The sequence below is a fragment of the Narcine bancroftii genome, chromosome 4 (assembly GCF_036971445.1).
Source record: "Narcine bancroftii isolate sNarBan1 chromosome 4, sNarBan1.hap1, whole genome shotgun sequence".
Lineage (NCBI taxonomy): Eukaryota > Metazoa > Chordata > Chondrichthyes > Torpediniformes > Narcinidae > Narcine > Narcine bancroftii.
The window spans coordinates 92,114,180-92,136,805 of NC_091472.1; the positions used below are offsets into that span (position 1 = coordinate 92,114,180).

Below are 22,626 nucleotides of genomic sequence, written 5' to 3' on the forward strand. Positions count from 1 at the left end.
CTGAATACTGACAGTAGAGGGGATATGGGAGTGTGCAGTGGTTTTTCCTTGTTCTGGTGGTCAAATCAGGTGTAGAAGGCTTTGAGTTAATTTGGGAGTTTTTTTTGAGAAGGTGACAAAAGAAATTAATGAAGGTAAAGTGGTAGATGAAGTGTATATGGATTTTAGTAAGGTGTTTGACAAGGACCCCCATGATAGGCTCATCAAGAAAGTCATGAGCCATGAAATCCAAGGAACCTTGGTTGCTTGGATTTGGAATTGGCATGCCTCCACAAAGCAGTGAGTAGTTGTAAAAGGAAAGTATTCTGCCTGGAAGTCAATGACTAGTGGCACTCCACAGGTATTTGTTCTGGGACCCCTGCTCTTTGTGATTTTTATAAATGACTTTGATGAGTCAGTAAACTTGCAGAGGATACAAAAGTAGGAGATAGTGTGGATAGTGTAGAAGGTTGTCATAGGTCACAGTGGGAAGTAGAAAGGATGCAGAATAGGGAGGAGAAGTGGCGTTCAATCCAGATAAATGTGAAGAGATGCAATTTAGAAGGTTGAACTTGAAGGCAGAGTATGTAGTTAATGACAGGATTCTTAACACTGGAGGAACAGAGAGTTCTGGGATCCAGTTCCATAGATAGTCAAGGTTGCCATGCAAATTGATGAGTGGTTAAGAAAGTATATGGTGTGCTGGCCTTCATTGGTTGGGGGATTGGGTTCAAGAGCTGTGAGGTAATGTCCAAGCTCCATAAAACTCTGCTGAGATCACACAGAGTATTGTGTTCATTTCTGGTTGTCTCACTATAGGAAGGATGTGGAAGGATGTGGTGTCTATTCAGAGGAGATTTACCAGGATGTTACTTGGATTGGAGAACATTTCCAATGAAGCAAGGTTGACAGAGCTAGGGCTTTTGTCTTTGGAGTGACGAAAGATGAGAGGTGACTTAATAGATGTATAAAAGATATCAAGGTGATGATAGGGTGGACAGGCAGTACCTTTTTTCCTGGGCTGTCAATAGCAAATACCAGAGGACATTGGTGTAAGATGAGTGGAGGGACATTTTCGGGTGGTCATGTGAAAGTAGCCAAAGTGCTGGTTCTGCAGAATGTGATGAGCAGTGTTAATGGCTGCCAAGAGAAAGCAGATGTGAGACTTGTGGGAGAGAGTGGTGGGGGGGGGGGGGGGGGCAGTATCTGCTAAAATACAAAGGACAGTCAGTTCCTCCAAGAGATTGCAGACAAGGCCAACTTAATTTTAAAAAAATCGCAAAAGAAAGGGAACATGCGACAAAGCATCGTATCAAATAAGGATGAGAATAAATAAGGGTAGGGGGTAGTAAAATGAAGGTAGTGGGAGAAGTAAACAAAGGTGGGCTTTAAGATGAGGAGAGGAACAGCTTTTTATAGGTTAAACTAACATATGAATTACTCAGTTAACTAACCAATTAAACTAACAAAAGAGTGGTTATTAACACCAAGAAATGTATATAAAAAAGGTTGTTGAATATCACTGTGTGTGCCTTTCTGAAGGACATCCGCTCTTGCAAGAATGTTGAATAAAAAGGTTATATCGCTTCACCTATTGACTGCAAAATTATTTAATCAGTGAGCTGTGTTTCTCACAGTCAGAGGTATGTCTTTTACTCAGAGAGTGGTGGGTGCCTGGAATGCATTGCTAGGAGTGGTGGTGGAAGCTGGTACAATTGGGACTCTTAGGCACATGGATGTAAGAAATAGAGAGGATTATGGGTAAGAGGTAAGGAAAAATTAGATAGCTAGGTAGGCACAATTAGATAGGTTACATAGGTAGGTACAACATCATGGGCCAAAAGGCCTTTATTGAGATGTAATGTTCTCTTGCCTCAGTCTCATCAAGATGTGATTAGTGTAAAGGGGTGGCTGAGGCCAACATGGACTCAGGTGGCTGAAAGACCCGTGCCTCCTTGACTATTACAATTGCTGGAATGGTGCCTGATCTCACCTTGAACGCACAAATGCTCCAAGCTACAGGGCCTCTCAAATCTTTTGTTTACTGTCTTTGCCTGACATTTGAAATCTAAATAATTTCTCTTTCATTATTGCACTTTAGATTAACAAATTACTTTCAACAAACTAGTCCACCAATCACGACTGAGTATTATTGGTTTTAGATTAAAACTGGTCATGCATCACATCGCCAGCAGTTTACCCAGCACTGATATTTATCATCATGTAAGGTGACCATAGTATTTATTTTATTGTTGATGTTTCTGATTAGCTTTGAAGACATATTTCTAAACTAAGGCAATCAAACTCAGTCCCTTCGTAGAATTAAATTGAAAACAACTGAAGACTTTTTAATTATATTTTCCATTTTGCTATTTACAGTCTGAATTTCTTCTTGGAAGAATCTATTTCAGATTGACTGCTGAAGGAAGGTAGTGTTGTAATTACCAGAATGCACAGAATGGGACCAGAGTGTATCCTTTATCTGCACTCTTGTGTCTCTAGGCAACTGAGCACATTGTTCTGGTGTCATGACATCATGCTGCCCTCATCACTCCTCTGCAAACACAGTGCAATGATTCAATGGATCCTGACTTTGAACACAGTGAGACTCAGAACCATTTGTGGGATGGACGAGCCTGGTGCAGGTGTGATACAAGAGCTTACTGCTGAAAGGAAAACACTTTGAAGATATGAGCAACCTGCCTGTTGCAAGAGGCTGCTGAATACATGCTGTCAGACTGAGAGTGTTGTGTGCTTAACAAAGAAATCACGGCAAATCAAAAGATTCTATCTGGATCCTACATTTAAAACCTGCTGCAGTCATGTTTCTGAGAGATGGTTTGGATCAGGATCTTTGTGAAGAAATCTCCAGAGTACAGTCTGTCATCCCTGACATGGGGAGTTAGTAAATCAACTGCAGATGTAAGGTGTCATCTCACTGACGACAAGGAACTTGATGTCTGGGGTGTAAGTGCATAATACATGTGCCCTTTGTCACTTGTTCCATGGACTCCGTGCACAATGGCATCATTAGTAGAGCTCTCTATCCATAGATGCTGTTCAACCTGCTGAGTATTTTCAGCTTATTCTGTTTTCCAGTGGACTTTCAGCATCTGCAGTGTTTTGCTTTTGAATGTGCTAATAGTAAGTAATTGTATTTATATTTGTCAATGGTAAAGTAATTGCTAATAATAACTTTGCAAACAAATTGCTTTGGGAGTTATTATACCAAAGGTTTACAAAGGATGGGAAAATACCCTTATATCTTGGATCATTCCCCCACTGAAACGCTGACTATCTCTTTCTCTCCATTGATGCTGCCTGGCCTGCTGAGTCCTTCCAGATCCTCTTATTTGTCCAAAATTCCAGCACCTACTTTTCTTGTGTTTTTCCAGTTTCTTTATACCCAGGCACTTGAACCACTGATTTTCCCTTGAACCATATTGAACATAGAACATAGAAATCTACAGTACAGTACAGACCCTTTGGCCCACAGTGTTGTGCCTGCCTAATAATCTACTTTAACAAATGCCTGAAATTTCCCGACTGCACAACTCTCTGTTTCTCTCTGTTCCATGTTCCTATCTAATAGTCTCTTAAAAGATCCTATTGTACCTGCCTCCACCACCATTGCTGGCAACACATTCCATGCACCCACCTCTCTCTGTGTGAAAAACCTTCTTCTTGTAGTGCCCCTTACTTACTCCCAATAACTATAAATCTATTCCTCCTCGGGTTAGCCATTTCAGCCTTGAGAAAAAACATTTGGTCATTCACATGACCAATGCCTCTCATCAGGTCACTCCTCATCCTCCGTCACTTCAAGGAGAAAAGACCAAGTTCATTCAACCTATCCTCATAAGGCAAATCTCCAATCCAGGCAACATCCTCTGCACCATCTTTATAGCATTCACATCTCTCCTGTAAGGAGCTGATTAGAACTGAACACAATATTCCAAGTGGTCTAACCATTTTCTTATATAGCTGTAACATTACCTCACAGCTCTTGAACCCGATCCCACAGTTCATAAAGATCAACACATTATATGTCTTCTTAACAACACAATCAACTTGTGCAGCAGCTTTGAGTATCCTATGGACATAGACACCAAGATCTCCCAGTTCACCCACACTGCTCAGATCCTCCCATGAACATTGTATTCTTCCTTCAAATTTGACCGACCAAAATAAACCACTTCATACTTTTCTGGGTTAAACTCCATCTGCCACTTATCAGCCCAGTCCTGCATCCTATCAATGTTCCTTTGTAACTCTGGCAACTCTCCAGAATATCCTGAACATCACCAACTTTCATGGCAACCAGAAACTTATTAAACCACCTACCACTTCCTCATCCAGGCCATTTATTAAAAATCACAGAGGATGTGTCCCAGAACAGATCCCTATGGATTCCCACTGAACCAACCTACATGTAGAATGTGAACCATCTACAACCATCCTCTACCTTCAATGGGCAAGTAAATTCTGAGTCCTGAACTTTGGTATCATCATAATTTCTCCTCCATCTAATCTTTTCATAACCTCAAAGCCTTCATCAGGTGATCCCTCAACCTTTAGTGGTAATCTGGATACAAATATTAGTGCATTTTTAAACACTCCATTGTTCTGAATGCTTGTGGGTTTGAAGCCAGGCCATAGCAGGAGTATCTGACTCCATCAAGTGGGATGTGAAGGATTGCAGGAAGGGTTAAAGTTATGTATAGCATTTTTGCCTCATATCCAACTTCAAGGATGCATCTCTGAGCAAAAGAGATGTCTCCTTATTTTGTTTTAATCTAAAGAGCTTTTGCCTGAGATGCTGTAACCTTTCAGTTTGATGTAAAAGATACAATGAGATCATGAAATAAAACAAGGATCAGACTGGTGTAGACAAAGAGCTGCTGGAGGACCTCACCAGGTCAGGCACCATCACGTGTAGAAATGGTCAGTCAACATTTCAAGTCTGGACCCTTTTTCAATCTCCATTTTGGTAGCCTGGATAATATTTATTACTAAACTAGCACCAATGAAACAAATGACCTGGTTATTGCCTAATTCTCCACATACTACAATTGTATGCAAAACTCCTAAATGACAGACAGGGCAGGCATTCCAGACTTCAGAGATCAATTCAGAGAACCACGCCAACAAGGGGCATGCCATGGAGCCACTTGTGATAAACACTTGCTGGATAAGGTGATGGCTTAATCCCATAACTTGTTACAAAACCAAATCCAGTAAAGTAGCAAACAGTAAAGCTTCTCTCCCAGAGGAACTCAACACCTTCTACACCCGATTTGATGACAGTAATAGCAAAGAACCACTCCTCCACATCCCAACATCCCTGACAGTCCCACCCTGTCTGTATTGGAGGATGACGTGTGTGCTACCTTCAGGAGAGTGAATCCGAGGAAAGTATCAGCCTGGATGGAGAACATGACTAAATACTAAAAATCTGTACTGACCAACTTACCAAGGTATTCATGGATATCTTCAATATCTCACTCCACAGCAGGTTTGTGTTACCAACCTGTTTCAAACAGGCATCAATTGTACCGGTGTCCAAGAAGAGTGCAGTAACGATTAATGACCTGTAGTACTTAAATCAATAGTGATGAAGTGTTTTGAAAGGCTGGTGATGAAGCTTATAAGCTCCTGTCTGAGCGGTGACGTGGATCCATTCCAGTTCACCTATTATGGAAGCAGGTCTATGGTGGAAGCCATCTCACTGACTCAACACAAGCCCTGGTACATCTGGACACCAAAGATGCATTCATCAGGATTCTCTTTATCAACTACAGTTCAACATTTAACACCATCATCATCTCAAAACTGATCAGCAAACTCCAAGACCTGGGAGAATACACCCCACTGCGCAATTAGATCATGGATTTCGTCACCTCCAGACCACAATCAGTGAAGATTGGTAAGAACTTCTCCTACACAATCTCCATTAGTACCAGAGCACCACCACAGGGCTGTGTTCTTAGCCCCCTGCTCTACTCACTTTACACCTACAGCTGTGTTGCTTGGTACAACAATAACACCATCTACAAATTTGCCGATGATACCATGGCAGTGGGTGGTATTAAGGATGGGGATGTGTCAGCATGCAGCAGGGAGACTGAAAACTTGGCTGAACGGTGCATCAATAACTATCAATGTCATCAAAACTAAGGAGTTGATTGTTGACTTCAGGGAAGGAAAGCCAGAAGTGTACAATCCAGTGATCACTGGGGGAATCAGAGGTAGAGAGGGTGAACAAATTTAGGTTCTTGGGAGTCACTATCTCAGAGGATCTTTCCTCAACCCAACACACCAATGGCATCATGAAGAAAGCAAATCAGTGCCACTACTTCCTCAGGAGTTTGTGGAGGTTTGATATGACACCAGAAACCTTGGCAAATTTCTACAGAGGTGTGGAGGAAAGTGTGTTGAATGGCTGCATCATGGTCTGCTATGGGGACACAATACCCCTGAGCGTAAAGCCCTCCAAAAGGTAGTGAACACAACCCAGGACATCATAGGCAAAACCTTCCCCACTATTGAGAACATCTATAGGGAACGCTGCCGTTGAAGAGCATCAGCAATCATCAAAGACCTATACCACCCAGCACATACTTTATTTTTGCCATCTGGAAAGAGATATAGGTGCCATAAGACTCACACCACCAGTTTCAGGAACAGCTGCTACCTCTCTACCACCATCAGACTCCTCAACAACAAAGTCAATCAGAGACTCATTTAAGGACTCTTATTTTTGCACTTTATTGATTTACGGTCAGTTTGTTTACATTCATTATCTGTTTACAGTTCTTTTAGTTGTTTACATGTTTACACTGTGCAGTTTATTTTTTGCACTTCCAATTAGTGGTGATTCTGCTGCACCGGCAATAAAAAGGAATCTCAGGGTTGTATGTGACAATAAATCAGAAATCTGGCTTATCCACATCAATGTGGTCACACATGAGATCATTTTTAAACTGATTTCCATCTCTTTACCTTAACTGGTGATTGAGGCTAATAGGCTCTGAAACATCAATGAAAAATGAGAATGGTAGGAAGGTGAAAATACATGGAGAGCAAATAGAGTTTCAAGTTTCAACTTGAAACTCAAATAGTATCCCACTGATGGTGCTCGACTGAGATCCTCTGACAGAGTTTATTTAGCTTCAGATTCCAACATCTGTAGTCTCCTGTGTGACTCCAAAATCAAAACTCGGTTCCCTTAAAAATGCAGATCCTTTTTAGTGCTCTTTTTCTCCATGTATTTAGAGTGCATTCCCACCCTAAGGCATGGTTAGCGCAATGCTATTACAGCACCAGTGAGCGGGGTATGGATCAAATCTTGCACTGTCTGTAAGGAGTTTATACGTTCTCCCTGTGTCGGTGTGAGTTTTCCCTGGGGGCTCTGGTTTCCTCCCACCCTTCAAAAAAACGTACCGGGGGTCGTAGATCAATTTGGTGCAATTGGACAGCACAGGCTCGTGGGCCGAAGGGCCTGTTACCATGCTGTATGTCTAAATTTCTTTTTAATTGCTCAGCTCTCATGTCATGTGGCCCCATGCTGGTGAATCAGATGCTTCCAGTCCAAAGACAACAGGTTCCTCTGACATGATCTTGTTTAAAATGGATTGCTGAAAGCTCCAGAGCTCCCCGGATCAAATTGCTGGTTAATTAATTGACCTGCAATTTGATCCAGGGACAGTGGGTGGATTCTAACTATCCACCCATACGAAAAGGAACCACAGTTAGTGCAGTGGTTAGCACAACACCATTATGGTGCCAGAGACATGGGCTCAAATCTGTTGCTGACTGTAAGGAGTTTGTACCTTCTTCATGTGTCTGTGTGAGTTCCCTCCAGTTTCTTCCAAAGACATGGAGGGTTTGTTGTTTCATTGGTCACATGGCTGTAATTTGAGTGATGTGGGCTTGTGGGCCAGAAGGACCTGTGTGTTGTTTTTCTAAATTAAGTTGTAATGGTGTCACACAGGACACTGTAGATGCTGGAACCTGGAGCAAAAAACAATGGTGCTTTCCCCGCTGAGTTCCTCCTGCAGATATTTTTGCTTTACTTCAGAATGATATTCTTTGACTTAATGATTTTCATCTCTTTAGGCTGCACACAAAGCTTCTCATTGTATAGTATCTTGGTAGATAGACCTGTAATTTGATTTAGAAAAGGAATGTTCTTGAGTATTAATGAAACCTTCAAAAAACTAACATGATTAGTCCTCAAACTTATGATAGAATATGTTAGGTCCATGCAATCCATGTTCCCATTCAAACTCATTCAGCCGGGGATCAGAGCACTGAATCTGCACTGTTCCATTCTCTTCTCTCTCGGAGGAATGGTGCCCAGGGGCACATTGGTGCCCAACTGAAGCACTTGTGAATCTGCAGGGTTCATCTCCTATTGTGATCTCCTCTACATCAGAGAGTCCGGAGTCCATAGTCTCATGCACTGCCAGACTGAGACCACCCTTAAATTAGAGGGTCAACATCTCATCTTCCATCTGGGCACCCTCAAACCAGATGGCATTAACATCAACTTCTCCGATTTCCATTAAATTCCTCCTCCCCTCCCTCCCCTACAGACACACAATTCTACCCCCCCCCCCCCACCTTTCCCCTAGCTCTCTGTCGCTCATCATATCCAATTAACACCTTTTTACTCTTGGTCTGGACTCCTCCCCCTGCCATTCTTCAGTCTTTATTCATATGCCTTCCTATTTTTTTGCTTATACCTTTAAGAAAAGCTCAGGCCCAAAATGTCAGTAATATACCTTCACCTCATATGGACACTTCGAAACTGGCTGAGTTACTCTAGCATTTCTGTGTTTTTGTAAAACTGAACACAAGCACAACTTTCACACAATTCCCTGTGAATGGAAATAGAAGCCCCAAGATGCTTCATAGGAATGTTATCAGCCAAAATATTGACTTCAAGGCATAGAAAGAAGTATCAACACAATGATCTGAAAGAGGCAATTTTTAAGGTGGTGAGTTTTAGTGCATTTAGGAGGTGGACACCTGAAAGAATGGTTGCTGAAAGTGGGGTGATTTATACTGAAAGTGTGGAAGAGGCAAGAAATGAAGATACTACAGGAGAACTGGAGAGATGAGAGGGAAGGGGAGGTGGGGTGGAGGGGGGGGGGAGGGGAGGTTGGGGACAAAGTTACAGGGATACCTGGTGACAAAAGCCAGGGATTATAAAGCAGTCAGAGTGAGAGCCTGCATTGGGAAGAATTAATGGGGATGAGATGGGCCAATGATCTTGGATTGTTCAGGTATAAGCAGCAGATGTGTGAATGATTCTGTTGCATTAAAAATGGGTTGTTTGCAGGAATGTGCTGAAAATCTAAGTGGAATGTAACAACTGCATCATCGTTGTGCCAACAGCAGATGTCCAGAAGCAGGGGTGGAGTCCGATAATGTCATGCAGACAGGAATGGTCATAACTAATCCGGATAAATGAAGCATAACCCCCTTGCATTCCAACCTCCTTCAGCTAAAAGGGATCATTAGTGTTGTTATCTTCTCCATCTATTCATTAGATTTTAGTGCGTAGAATACAGAAAATTATCTAGTTTCTTTCTCTAAAACATTTACAGATCCCCACACTACATTTCATGCATATTTCCAAACACTGAACCTGATTAAAGGGGTATTGGTCATCACTGTGCTTCAGTGTTCAGGCAGGCGGGAAGGAAGAAATCTAAAGCCAGTCTTGAGTTTGAACGGATGCCATCATTAGGACACTTCGCAGGTTAATGACACAATGGCAATGTTGGCATGTGCTCGTATGACATTTTCATTGCAACAAAACACCCAAAGTGTTCTTCTATGATGGCAGAACACATAATGCTGCAGAGAAACTAGAAGGCAAATACTGTCCAAAGTGCCATATGGATGTCATATCTCAGATTCCTCCTGAGAAACCCCTGATAACATCTGTCACTCTCCAGCCAATTTGGTCAATCCAAGTAATAGTAGAAAAGAGATAAGAGCACTGGTTACAACAAAGACTATGGGACCAGGGAACTTCACAACTGCATGAATAGAGACCTACCCTCCATAACAAGCTGTGCCTCTGGACAAGATATTCCAGTGCAATTACCACACTGGCACCTAGCCATCAATGTGGCAAATTGTCCAAGTATGGCCTTTCACAAAAAGCAGGACAATTCCAATTTGACTAATTATCAGAGAGATACATCATTGACAGTGATAATCACGAGCCACTCGCAAATAATCTGTTCACTGATGCCCACTCTGGATTTTGTCAAACTTTTCAGTTTATCAAACCCGGGCCCAAACATGGACTAAAGAGCTTAATGCTAGATGTGAGGTGGAAATCACTGACCTGGACATAAAGGTGACATTTAACCAAGGATTAAAGGAGTTCTGGGAGAACTGGATGTATGGTCATCGAAGAATAAGACACTTCAGATGTCGGAGTCAGACCTCGGAGATCAATGAGCCCAGCAGCAGAAGATCATTGTAGCTGTTACTGGAGCAGTGTCCTGGACCCAATCATCTTCAGATGCTTCATCAAAGACTCTCCTTCCACCCTGAAGCTAGAAGCAGGGATGATCACTGATGTTTTGCACAATATTCAATTCCCTTCAACCATGTAGCAGCCCCTGTCTAAGCAACATTTGTATGATGTAGGCTGATAAATGCAATAAACATGTGCCACAGAAATACCGGGTGATCATCATATCCAATAAGACTCTAACCATTGACCCTCGCTCTTCAGTGGTATACCTATCACTGTTCTCCCACCATCAATGTGCTGAGGTCATCTCTGACTGAGGCTTAACCGGAGCAGTCACATTAACAACATGGCCATATAAAGATTGGGTCAGAGACCAGGTATCCTGTGATACGCACCTCATTCACTGCTCATCCAGCAACCCCCACCCCCCACCCAGTGACATGGCAGCAGGGAGCAGGGCGGTGGCGGGCAGGTGCAGACAAGTCGGGCTAGCGGGGACACTGACATGAAGGCACTGATACTTGTGGATAGTTTATTAATAGTCCTTGTTCCTTTTTGCCTGTAATGCACCTTCATTTTACCAAAGTTGGAATATGCGTGGCAATCTTTCCCGAAACCCTCTCCGCGTATGGACTCGCACAGCGGACTTGGGGGAGCCCAGACCAATTTCCTTTCGGTTCATGGTTTTGTGGATGCAGAATCAGCCTCAAAATGAAGCGGGATAAATGTTCGAGACTGCGGAAGGTCCCGGCGAGTGTGAGGAAGTGCAAGGGAATGGGGCTAACTGGGGGGCTCTGGTAGCAGCAGCCCAACTTCGATGGGCCACATGTCCTTCTCCTGGGCTGCACCGTCTTGTGAGGCAGTGGTCCCTCAGCAGATAAATATTATCTTGTTGTGTGTCCGACTTCCCAACTCTGTTCGTTCTCTGCAGGTCACAGAATTAATCAGGAGCTTGGTTTCAGATACATTTCTCTTTGGACTGCGCTGTTTAAAATGTTCTTGAAGGCGATGGTGCTCAGGGCATATGCAACATTCAACCAGACACACCAGAGGAAGGCGAAGCCTTAAATTAATTCTGTCTGGGGAACGGAAGTCGCAAGGCGACAAGCAAGCAACCTACCCAAGCAAGGCGGTTTGTTCACTCCCCATGAATAGGCTTTTTCAGGTGCATTCTCAGCTCAGAATGCGCCTGAAGAAGCAGAAGCGACCCTTTAAATTGCAGTTCAGGTGGCAGTGTTAAAAGCTCAGCGCTGGCCACATGAAAGGACAGCTGATCGCATTCCGGCTCCTGTCCCTTGGGCTGTCAATTCATGATGGCTGGCTATCAGCTGGGACAGCCAGCGTGGGCTATCAATGTGGGGATGTCCCCACATTGATCCCGCTGCCCCACTCTCTCCCCCCTCACAAATTCAGTCCCCACACTGTTGGGTGGCCAGCACGGGCTGATCCACTCTGATCCCGCTGCCCTGCTCTCTCCCCACTCACAGGGCTGGAGCGGTCGGCAGCGGAGGAGGCTGGAGCACCGGTGGGTGAATACGAGGGCTGGAGTGGCCGGTGGGGGAGAAGGAGGCGCTCGAGTCGGGTACCGGCATTGTTTCAGCCAGCTCCCTTCTCCCCCGCCGGCCGCTCCAGCCCCCTTTTCCCCACTCCCGAAATCAGTCATGACAGTGTGGGGACTGATTTTGGGAGTGGGGAGAGAGCGGGGCAACAGGATCAGTACGGGGACGTCCCTGTGCTAAACAGCCTGTGCCGGCCGCCCGACAGCGTGGGGACTGGGAGAGGAGCTGTCAGGCACTGGCCAGCTGACTGTCATCTGAATGCAGCCACTTTTAGGCGGCTGCATTCAGATGACAGTTGACTGGGGAGGCAACTGTGCTGCGGGGATTATCCCTCTTGGAGGAGGGTTACCAAACTCGCCTTGCAGGCGCCTCCTGCACATTCACGTTGCCTTCCCACAGCCGCATTTTGCCAAAATATGCGGCTTTACAAGCAGGCCAATTGGCCACCTGAAAGTGCCTAATGTTACAGCTCACTAGGAAGGTGTCGGTCATGATTCAGTGCTAGTTTTTTCGCCACACCAGAAAGACAAGTCATTTCCGTGTTTTATGCGAAGAGGTACATGGGACATAGAACCTGATAACACCTGATCGATATCACTCCACCCCCTTCATAGTCATGCGTCTATCTCGAAGCCTCTTAATTACAGAATGTAGAAACAAACTGCAGGAAGCATATGTGGGAGTCAGGGCAGGCGAGTAACTTGGCCTCATATTGACCCAATGCAGTCTGCATCTGAAATTCTTTCTCAAGTCACATCCTGCCATCACCAACAACACTGCTTGAGTCCAATAGAATTTGCTAGCACTAGCTAGTAATCATCCAATCTCTTCTCCCAGCTAATAAAAAGTTAACTTTTACAGCCAGGAAATATTAGAACAATTGTTTTAAGCTGCAGTGAAGGTTACTTGATTGTAGTTATGTAATGTGGGTGGGTCAGAACAGGAGGGGGGGGTCAGGTGGCTAGTTGGCATGGGACTAGCGGCGTGTAACTCTGTCATGACAAACCAGCACCAGTTGTTACACACAGTCGGCGGGGCAGTCGCAACAAATATGGTGATACGCACCCGTCTCTTCCGCTCCAGAGCAGAAGTTGGTATGCACACTTGCATCAGTGTGATGCAGGTAGCAGGGCAGATGTGCAATCCGACAAACGAGTGCCTGAAGTTTGAAAAACACTCTGCTGTGACACTCAACCTAACAGCCCACGTCTCCAGTTCGTTCCACTGCTATCTCACAGCACACTAGAGGACTATGATTTGGAGGGAGGCTACTCCCCGGTAGAGGCAAAGGATATTGATATTGTAAAGAGAGTCGGGGGGGACACAAAATATTAATATTTTAAAAAAGATTCATAAAAGATTAATATAGGTAAATAAATGCAGATCACTGAAACCAACTTATGTTCCAAATTTATTATATGTATCCTGTTGTGGTGGCCACACACATAAATAAAAAAAATCTTTCCGATTCTCACAGCCACCACAATGCTCAACATGCACCACATGGGAATGAGTGATCGTGTCTGTCTTGCTATTGAGTGGTAGCTTGATAGAGCCTGTCTTCCCCCATCAGTTTCTTCATACTCATATATTTGTTGTGAAATTGGTTTACAAATAGATATCTGCATTGAACCTACACAGCACTCACACACTTTGTTGTTTAGTGCTGTCTTTTATGTTTTTATTTCTTGTTTTTATTTTTTGTTAACAGTTAATGCAAAATACTTTTATGCATATTCTTTTAAATATAATAAAGCAGCAAAGTTTGTAAAAATCCTCTCGGTCAGTAATTTTGTTACCACATACTGACCAATAAATTTTACAATATTGGTAGTAATATTTTATTTTTAATAATGTTAAACAAGTAAAGGAACAAAAAAAATTACACACTTACATTGATTCTTGATCTATTGGTTAATATAAAAATATTACTACCAATATTATAATCTATTGGTCAGTGGGTGGAAGCAAAATTACAGACCTCAAAGATTTTCACAATGAAAAAATATTAAAGAGGTGCAGCAAAGAGAAAGCATGCCAAATTTCGAGAAGAAGCTGTCAAAAAGTCCAAATCAATTACTGATTTCCCAGCTAGACATCACCATCAATGTGATTCAGAGAATGACCACATTGATATTGATAACTAGGCCATTGGACCAGGACCATCTACAGGTACAGAAGGTAATACTCCCAAAGAAACTGATTGAGAAAACAGTGGAACTCTGGCGGCTCACCACAAGGCAGGCGAACCGGCCCTGCTTGTAAGCCACATGGCGGGGCAGCCGGCCAAAATGGCACCATCGGGGGTTCCCTTCCTTCCAGCTTGCAGCTCAGAAACCCTCACTTGGGGACCACGTGACGCCCAGATGACATCAGCGGCCTCATTTACCTGTTGGACCACTGAGCCTTCTGAGAATCATGCAATCTTGGACCTTCTGGGCGACCTTCCTTGGGTTAGTGAAGCTCTCCTGAACCAGCAGTGGGCGGATGTTCACAAGCATATGTTTGAGGAAGATGCCCTCGAAAAGTGGGCAGTTGGTGTGCTCACCCATGAGTGTGAGCATCTCGTCCATCAGTTCCATTGGGGACCTGTCCCCCAGGGCATCAAGGTGCAGCACCCAAGCGGCACGCTGGTGTCTGGATAGTACGAGGGAACCGGTAAGCACTTGCTTGATAGTCTTGTACTTGTCCTCGGCGGGTGGGTGCTGAAGAAGGCGCAGCGCACGTCTGGCGGTGGCCTGGTCCAGGGCAGCGACCACATGGTAGAATTTGGTCATGTCAGACGAAATCTGCTGGAGGTGAAACTGGGCCTCCGCGTTGACAGCCAGGTGGCGGTGGTAAACATCTCCAGGTCTCCAGCTCCTGAACCCAGAATTCAGGCAGTTTCACGGCTTTAGTGCTGATCCCAGGCTCGCTCATGATGGGTTCAAAGACGTTTGAACCAGTCGGGGTCACCAATTGTACTGGCGGCTACACTGCTCCTGCAATAACACACAGAACCAGACGGGTTGAGTTCAGTGAGCAGACTAGTTTATTGCAGGCTGCTGGGCTGCACTTATTCTCCCAGCCTGGACCTGGCTGAGAACCCGGCTGGAGGGTGCTGATGTCATCTGGGCGTCAAGTGGTCCCCAGGTTTCTGAGCCCCGAGCTGGAAGGAAGGAACACCCTCAACGGCTCCATTTTGGCCGGCTGCCCCACCTCAATGTCCATGTGAATGTGGCTGAACCGTTGCCGGACGTGCTCGAACTCCTGTACGAGTGCCCTGGTGTGCCTGTGCACCTTGGACGTCTGGCAATGGGTGCATGCTCTGGCCCAGCCCGTGATCTGCTTCTGCAACCCATGCTGTATGAACCATTCTGCCATGGACCTGATGGACAGATGTGAAAGGTTGTGGATGTGATGGAAGACCTACCTGGGCCACTCCTACGGAACCACTGGCCATGGGGTGCCCAAGGAGATATCGCACAGGATGGTGCCTTCGCCGCTTGGAGTCGTGAGGTCTCAGATCCACAGGCCGGTGATGGCGGTCTTGAAGGCCCTCATCTCCTCATCAGCTTCCTGGTCCCGAGCGAGCTGGTCGAAGTCGAGGCTGGGCATCAGCGCGCAGATGGCCAGTCGTGAGAGTGCATTGGCAACCACATTGTCCTTCCCTGCCTTGTGCCGAATGTCGGTGGTAAACTCTGACATGAAGGAGAGGTGACGCTGCTGGTGGGCCGACCAGGGATCCTTTGCCATCGTGAGTGCCTGGTTGAAGGGTTTGTGGTCGGTGAAGATGGTAAAAGTCCTCCCCTCCAAAAAATAGCAGAAATGCCCCACCGCCAGGTACATTCCCAGTAACTCGCGGTCGAAGGCACTATACTTGCGTTCCGGCGGGCAGAGCAGGCGGCTGAAGAATGCCAGCGGCTTCCAATGCCCATTCACCTGCTGCTCCAGGATGGCACCGACAGCTGTGGCAGAGGCATCGACAGAGAGCACCATATGCAGGTCGGTGTGTGGGTGGGCGAGCATGGGGGCCTTCAATAGGGCGTCCTTGGTGGCCTCGAATACGGTGCAGGCTTCTGGGTTCCAAGTGAGCATTTTGTGCTTGGCTGCGATGAGGGCGAACAGTGGCTGCATGATGTGTGCAGCTCCCAGGATGAAGCGGTTGTAAAAGTTGACCATACCTGTTTCCCGGGGCAACCATTACCTGTTTACGGTGGTGGACCGCACCACTCGCTGGCCTGAGGTGATCCCGATGCCAGATGCCTCCACTGACTCCTGCTCCCGAGCCCTGTTGCATGGTTGGGTCGCCCAGTTCGGCATCCCGGATCACCTCACCAGCGATTGGGGCACCCAGTTCACATCTGCACTCTGGGCACAGCTCGCCAACAGGTTGGGGATACAGCTACACTGCACCACGGCCTACCACCCGCAGTCCAATAACTGGTCGAATGCCTGCACTGCCACCTTAAGTTGGCGCTCATGGCCCACCTCACCGGTCCCGACTGGATGGACGAACTGCCTTGGGTGCTCCTGGGCATCTGCTCCACTCCCAAGGAAGATCTGCAGGGGTCATCAGCTGAGCTGGTCTACAGTGTGCCGTGCTGGCACTACCTGGTGAGTTCGTCAATGGACCTCACAATCCCCAGCGGTTGCCGCATGAACTACTTCCTCACCTCAGGGCTTTGACTTTGACTCCTTCTAACCCCCACCACCACCCAGGCATGGCACCCGCCTGACTCACGTTCCTGGCGAGCTGCTTTCCACGGTTCATTTTTGATCGGCGGGGCCTGACCGCGGCAGCTCTGCAGCGACCGTACGAGGGGCCATACAGGGTTATACAGCATTCCGGCTCAACATTCACGCTGGACTTGGGCGGCAGGCATAAGCTGTTTACCATGGACAGTCTGAAGCCAGCGCACCTCGATCCCACCAAGGCCGTGGTCGTTGCCCATCACAAGAAGTGAGGTCACCTGGCAAAAAAGGACATTCGCACGGGGGGGGGGGCTGTGTGGCGGCTCACCACAAGGCAGGCGAACCGGCCCCGCTTGTAAGCCACGTGGCAGGGCAGTCGGTCAAAATGGCGCTGTCAGGGGTTTCCCTTTCTTCCATCTTGGGGCTCAGAAATCTATGCTTGGGGATCATGTGATGCCCGGATGACATCAGCGCCCTCCAGTGCAGTTCTCAGCCAGATCTGGGCTGGGAGTATAAGTGCAGCCCAGCAGCCTGCAATAATTTAATACAGATAAGTGTGAGGTGTTACATTTTGGAAAGGCAAATCTAAATAGGTCATATGCATTAAATGATAGGCTATTGAGATGTGCAGAGCAACAAAGGGATTTAGGAGTTATGGTAAATAGTACCCTCAAGGCTGATACTCAGGTAGATGGTGTGGTGAAGAAGGCATTTGGAATGTTGGCCTTCATAAATCAGAGTATTGAATTCAAGAGTAGGGAGGTTATGATGAAATTGTACAAGGTATTGGTGAGGCCAAATTTGGAGTACTGTGTACAGTTTTGGTCACCAAATTATAGGAAAGATATAAACAAAATAGAGAGAGTACAGAGAAGGTTCACGAGAATGTTGACAGGATTTCAAGGTTTGAGTTACAGGGAAAGGTTGTGCAGACTGGGGCTTTTTTCTCTGGAGCGTAGAAGATTGAGAGGGGACTTGATAGAGGTGTTTAAGATTTTAAAAGGGACAGACAGAGTAAATGTGGATAGGCCTTTTCAATTAAGAGTGGGGGAGATTCAAACTAGAGGGCATGGTTTAAGGTTGAAGGGGAAGAATTATAAGGGGAACATGAGGGGAAATTTCTTTACGCAAAGGGTGGTAGGGATGTGGAATGAGCTTCCGGCAGACGTGGTTGAGGCGGGATCATTGGTTACATTTAAGGATAGACTGGATAGTTACATGGAGAGGAGAGGACTGGAGGGGTATGGACCGGGTGCTGGTCAGTGGGACTAGGAGGGTGGGGATTTGTTATGGCATGGACTAGTAAGGCCGAACTGGCCTTTTTATGCTGTAAGTGGTTATATGGTTATATGGTTATATGTGCAGCGAGGTGAGAAAGCTTTATAAAGTCAGGAATTCATACACTTGGTGCACAACATCAAGCTTAACCAAAGTCTTTAAACAGCTTGCACGGCTAAACCTCTGGTTAATGGTGTTTCAAAGGGACATGAAATGTCAAGGGAAATGTTTGCATAATGTGACTGAAATGTAGCTTGGACTCAGTAGCCTGATGGTCACGGAGCTATGGAGAGTTACAGCATAGAACTGCCACCACCACCAAGCCTCCACTGACTAATCTAACGTTTATCCCTTTCTTGTCTCCTTCCCACATTCCCATCAACTCTCCCAGATTCCACCGATCGCCTACATTAGGGGAAATTAACAGTGGCTAATTAACCTGCACATTGCTGGGATGTGGGAGGAAACCAGAACACCCAGAGGAAATCCACAAGGTCACAGGATCCATGTGTGGAAAACATTGGTCCAAACCAGAACAGCTCCCCTTACACACAGGTGCAAACTGCACACAGGCTGTAATGAAGGTCAGGCTGGAACCTGGATCTCCCTCACAGTAAGCCACTGTTGTTACCCAGAGCTTCTGCCTTGTTGATTGTCGATTTGAATCACCACAGTCTATGGGGCATTGTAATGTGGAACTGAACCTTTCCCTGAAACATACATTTCCTCCCTCTGTACTGCTGCGTCAGCTCAGATTTTGCTTATGTCCCTGAAGGCTGATTGGACCCATGACCTACTGACCCAGGTTGAGCAATTGAACCATGCAAGAAAGAAATAACTGGAGCATTAACGAGCAGCAGCTGGGCATCACATTTGAACCTTTTCCTCCGATTGTGAGCACTGGGACAGATTTTAAAAGCAGCAGCAAACCATGTGACAAGAGCATTAATAAATGGATATTGTTATTCCACTAATGACATCTGTAGATATTGGCAGAGAGCCATGAGCTGGCTTATTTTTAGCTGTGATATAGGATGCTATTTGTAGTCCTGAATCCACAAAGAATTGAACAAAAAGTGACAGACATTAAAGATGTCCCAGATGAGATGTTTGCTGTAGAATCTGTAGTAGTCTGAATGAAAACCTGACATTTGCTTCTCCAACAGAGGGTGTCGTGAACACAGGAGTGCCCCTGGGCTTTGAGATGTTCTGCTAGACTCGTTATATGAAGGGAAAAAGGAGGACTTTGGGCTGAAACCAACATACACAGGGGAAACTGTGTCAGTTTGCTCCGATGTTTTCCACAAGTGGAATTTACCTCTTGCAAAGATACATGTGAGTTAAGCAACACCTGTTGCTCCAGGTCAAGGTCAGAGGGCTTGTCAATAAATCCAATCCAATAACAACTGTAGCATAATCTCCTGCTGCTGGATAGTCAATTAAAACATAATCTGCTGGAGGAACTCAGCAGCTTGAGCTGCATCGGTGGGAGAAGAAGAATGGTCGACATTTCAGGCTTGGTGAAGACCTGGTCTTGATGAAAGATTCCAGTGTGAAACATTGACCATACTTCTTTTCTGACTGATGCTGTTCAACTCGCTGAGTTCTTCCAGCAGATTGTTTGTTGCTCCAAATTCCAGCATTTCTGGTTTCCAGAGTGTCTCCTGGATAATCAACTATCCATTTTAAGATGGCATTCAAAACCTTTGACACTTCATTGTGTCTATACATCTAAGACTCTAACAGTGAGACATTCATTCTGTGGGTGCTACAGAGGCACAGCTGGTAGACCCGTTGCCTCACAGGTCCAGCAACTCCACCATTCAATTAGATCATGGCTGATATGATGATAGGCTCATCTCCACCTACCTGCCTTATCTCTATATCCCTTAATTCCCCTATTTTGTAAAAATCTATTCAAACTTATCTTAAATATAACTACTGAGGTAGCCTTTACTGCTTCAATGGGCAGTGAATTCCATAGATTTGCCACCCTTTCGCAAAAGCAATTCCTCCTCATCTGCATCGTAAATCTACTACCCTGGATCAAGGCAAAGCCCCCTATTTCTAGTATCTCCTACCAAAGGGAACAACTTGCTTCTCATAATTTTATACAAACAAGTACAGCCCCAGACGACTCAGTCTCTCCTCTTAGTCTAATCCCCTGTCTGAGTGGAGTTTGCACATCTCCTTATGTCCGCATGGATTTTATACCAGGTGCTCTGGATTCCTCCCATGTGCTGGTGGGTAGGTTAACTGACGAATTACTCCGAGAGTGTAGGTGAATGGTGGAACTGCACTGGAAGTGATTGGAATGTGGGGGGAGAATAAATTAGTGAAGGTAAGATTAGTTTAAATGGGTGATTGATAGTCAAGAGTGGGCATCACAATCAGTGGAATCCTGCGAAAGGCAGGTCTGACCTTGAATGAGCTAACCACAACCGGGCCAGCCTTTAATTCCTAAGCTATAATCTAATTTCTGACATTTGGAAACTATAGAGCCGGTAGTTTTTTGCGGTCTGCCTGCAAATAATGTATGAGAGATAGAGCTCAAATAGGGCATCTCTGATTGAAGGCAGTAACTCTTAACCAAAGAGAAGTGTGTGGACAACCGGTTTCATGGTCATACCATGTGGTTTGCTCAGCTCATGCACATCTACGCTGCACAGAGAAATAAACCCCTAGAAACATTTGACTATTTACAGAGAATGATACCAAAGGTAAACTATTCAAATTAAAATAACATCAGTGATAACTGCACCAGTTTGTCATCATACATATCCAATCTCACACCAAAAACTAGATTGCTGGAATCCAGCAGCATCTGGAGGGGAAGGATGAAGGCTCTCAACTCAAACATTGACAATTCCGCTCGCCACTCCCATTGCTGCTTCATCTGCTGAGCTCCTCCAGCAGTTTGTATTTTGCTCCGGATTTCAGCATCTGCAGTGTCTTGCTGTATATCTCTGATCTCATAAACTTTCCATAGTGGTTAGCGCAATGCTACTTCAGCCCCAGCAACCCAGGTTCGAATCTGGTGCTGTCTGTCAGGTTTATAAATTCTGCATGTGTCTGTGTGGATTTTCTCTGGATGCTTCGAATTCCTCCCACCCTCCAAACATGTCAATTGGATGTTATTGGAAAGCACAGGCTCATAGACTTTAATTTAATTTAATTTAATTTTTTTCTCAAAAAGTAGCACTTAACACAAAAGGCACAGATGACAATGCTGTTACTGCACCAGTGATCAGGACTGGGGTTCAAATCCCGTGTCTGCATGTGTTTTCCCTGGGCTCCGGTTTCCTCCCACCGTATGAAACATACTGGGAGCTATAGGTTAATTGGGTGTAATTGGGTGGCAAGGGCTCGTGGGCCAAAATGGCCTGTTACTGTGCTGTATGTCTAAATTTTAAAAAATTAATAACTCTGAACAATTGAACATTGTACATGACTGATTATTGTAATTTTTTCTTTGGTTGCTCCCTTATGTTCTCCATCTTTATAGTCACAGAGTCATTCAGTGTGGAAATATGCCCTTTGGCTCAACTTTCCCAGATAAAAAGTGTCCCATGCACACTAGTCCCACCTACCCGTGTTTGACCTATATCTCACAAAACCCATCCTATCCATGTATTTGTCCAACTTTTCTCTTAAATATTGCCTGCCTCAATCACCTCCTCCAGCAGGCCATCCCACACACCCACCACCCTCTGTGCAAAGAAAGTAACCCCTCAGATTCCTGATTAAACCTCTCCGCCCCCTCACCTTAAACCAATGCTGTCTGGTTACCAATTCTCCTACTCCGGGCAAATGACTCTCGCTGATCTATTTCTGTCATTATATTTAATGCTATTCTGCGATCACCTCCCATCATCCTGTACACCAGGTAATAAAGCTCTAGCCTGCTCAACCTCTCCCTGTAGCTTGGGCCCCCAAGTCTTGGCAACATTTTTGTAAATTTTCTCTGCACTCTCTCTAGCTTGATACTTTTCCTGTAGCATGGTGACCAACACTGAACACAATAGTCCAAATGTGGCCTCACAAACTTCTTATACACTGTAACATAACCTCCCAACTTCTATACTCAATACTCCAACTGATGAAGGCCATTGTGCCGACACCACTTTCAAGGTACTATGTATTTGAACTTCTAGAACCCTCTGCTCTACAAGATCCTCAACATTCACTGTGTAGGTCCTACCCACATTAAATTTCCCAAAATGCAACACCAATCATTCCTCTGCCTACTTGCCACAATCTTTGGCAACTCCCTTCACCACCTGGTGTCATCTACAAACTTACTAATCGTGCCACATATGTTTTCATCTGAATATAGATATCCATAGATAATAAGCAGCAATGAGCAAACACCACTAGTCACAGCCTCACAGGCCTCCAGTCTGAAAAACAACCTCCCACTATCATCCTCCACTTTATTCCATGAAGCCATTTTTCTATCATTCTGCTATTTCACCTTAAATCCCATTTGATCTAACTTGCTAGAGAAGCTTATCATGCAGAACTTTATCAAATGCCTTGCTGAAATCCATATATAAAATTCTGCCTGGTCAATTCTTTTGGTCACATCTTCAAAAAACTCAATTAGATTTGTGAGACATGACCTCCTAGTTACAA

General features: G+C 45.2%; 1 long non-coding RNA gene across 2 annotated transcripts in view; it reads left to right on the forward strand.

Moving 5' to 3' along the window:
• Positions 1-2,389: 2,389 nt before the first annotated feature.
• The window catches only part of LOC138760834 (uncharacterized), a 31,119-nt gene continuing 10,882 nt past the window's right edge, over positions 2,390-22,626 (forward strand). Inside the window, exons 1-2 of one of the 2 annotated variants that reach the window (XR_011355891.1) lie at positions 2,390-3,123; positions 19,158-19,402. This is a non-coding gene — a long non-coding RNA (uncharacterized lncRNA). Of the gene's footprint in view, positions 3,124-19,157; positions 19,403-22,626 lie in introns of those variants that run through there. The other variant, XR_011355892.1, reaches the window with a different exon arrangement.